Raw genomic sequence first — 2,313 nt, forward strand, 5'->3', positions numbered from 1 at the left:
AAAGAGGTATTTGAAAATTAGATTGAGATTCGTTCTCTCCTTTTTAGAGATTTGACAAAATCTTTAGAAGTGCACAATGGGATATTATTCTCAAAGATCAGTACTTTTGTAAGTAAACAAAGGAAAGCTCTTTCTTCAGTGAAGTCACCCTCTGCCCACTCTACCAGGGAATTAAGCAGTTTCTAAAGCACGTTTCTAAAGCACGTGCTTGCTGACTGGCAAACAGGGGGAGAAAGGAGAGGGAGGAAAGGGAGGAGGAAATGGAGAATGAGGAAAAGAAGAAGGGAGAGAAAAAGAAGCAAGAGGGAGAAGATAAAGAAGCAGTTGCATATTCAGTGAACCTGAGTGAGTCTAAGATCTTCCTTCACTTGTTGGCCCTGGATTACAAAGGTGGTCAGTTTCCCGTCTTGCTCTGGGGCACATTATTGCTTCCCATTATATCTACTTCTTTTGTACTGGGGATAAAACAACAATAACCTCAACACAGTGATGCTGAATCTTTTGATATTGAACTTTGCAAAACAATAAAAGACATCCCTAGAACATTTTTTTTTTCCGTAACAGTTAATTTGTATGGTTCCCAGCACAATTTAAAAGTGGTTTAGTTTCAAATAGTCAAAAGACTATTCAAAATAGTCTTAAAAATATACAGAACTGATTATAAGAAAAAGACCTCCTCAAGGTGGTATATTTTGCTTGAACGGGGAAACAAGATCGTGCATGACCTCACTCTGTGGGCTTTGTTTTTCCGAGGTTATTGAAGAAAAGAGAGGTTTGCCAAAACTAAACAAAACACAGACCCATTTCTTTGAACCTGAGAACTCTCCAATGCCCAAACATGATTAAAAACCATCTTGGTTAAGCCCCTTTGATCGGCCTGCCTGTTGTAAAACCTGTTCCGAGTCCCTGGCAATCACGATCTTATCTGTGTGGTCCTTTCCTTTTGCTAATCGCTTATGGACGATGGGGCACAGAGAGCTCAGTGCCCATGGAGAACGATGCCACTGTACCCACACCCCCAAGCAAACCCGAGCAAATGTGCCTTCTCATCTCTCCACAAAAGAGACTTTCTGAGAAGAGTAAGGGAAGGAACTAGAAGGAAGTTAAGCGAGTAACTTCAGGACAGCACAGAGAAATAGGCAGACAAATGCTTGGCGTTTTTGGAGTTTTCTTTATTGAAGACCCTAATTGAATTTCATTCACTGAAGTTGAAAGCCATGTCTAGAGCACACTGTAGATCTGTTACTTTCCCATTCTATTTATATGTCTATGAAGTAGATCATTGTAATGAATACAAATGGGCAATAAGTACAAAGTTATTGCATAATTTTTCAAAATTTTATGATTGCTTTTCCTATTTCCTCTTAGAATAATGGCCCCTCTGTGTAGCCTGTAGACCATTCACTATATCTTCAGTACATTTTACCATTTCAGCAAGATTTTAATTTATTAGAGACATACTAGAAGTGGTATGTAAACAATCCACAGAATGAAACTGATTTGTATGACATGGACAACCTGAACCAGTATTAAATTACTTCTGAGATCACTTGGTGAATGCAAATGCATATGTATTTTCCCTCTCTTCCCCTCCCTGTCTGCTTCTTGATTTGGCAAAGATTGGGACTCAGGGACTGGAGGGAAAACCAAATTAAAGCCACCCACCAGCCCATAGCAAACAGAACAGAAAATGTCAGTCTTATGATGGGATGTGTAACAAGATGGAAAGTTCCTCTATGGGTTTGCCTTTCTAAACCAGACTTCGCCAAGGGTTCAAAGCTACCTGCTCTGAGCAAACAAACACAGATTTACAAGATGAAGTAGGCTAATGGTTGCTCCAGTGTCTGTGGGATTGTCTTGGATGGAAAATGACTGACCCTTTCCTTTGTTCTGCTCCTATTCCTTTTACTTTATCCCCCTTCTTTCTGAAAGTTCAAGCTCCTGTCTAAATATGATCACAATGGGAAGTCGTCTGATGTGATCATTCCAGGACCTCTTGAGCCTATGTCAATGGCCATTCTTTGTCATGTCTTGTCCAGGATTGTGGTCTTTGCCTCTCGGACTCTTACCTCTAGTTTATGGTTCCTACTGACTTTGAACTCAAAGCTGAAGTGATTTTCATCAGCTCTGTGTTCACTCCTCTGGACCTGAGCACGGTGGATGAGGGTTTCAGGTATTTTGGAAGCACCTTGATCCACTCTGCCTGACAGTGCAGGAAAAGGCTTTTCATGGCAGAACAACAGGGCACTGGTGTTTGCAGATCTATATGAGGCTGCAGAAACGAGAAGCTAGGAGAGCATATTGAAGGACAAG

Source organism: Lutra lutra, chromosome 8 (assembly GCF_902655055.1).
Source record: "Lutra lutra chromosome 8, mLutLut1.2, whole genome shotgun sequence".
In the NCBI taxonomy this organism is placed as follows: Eukaryota; Metazoa; Chordata; class Mammalia; order Carnivora; family Mustelidae; genus Lutra; species Lutra lutra.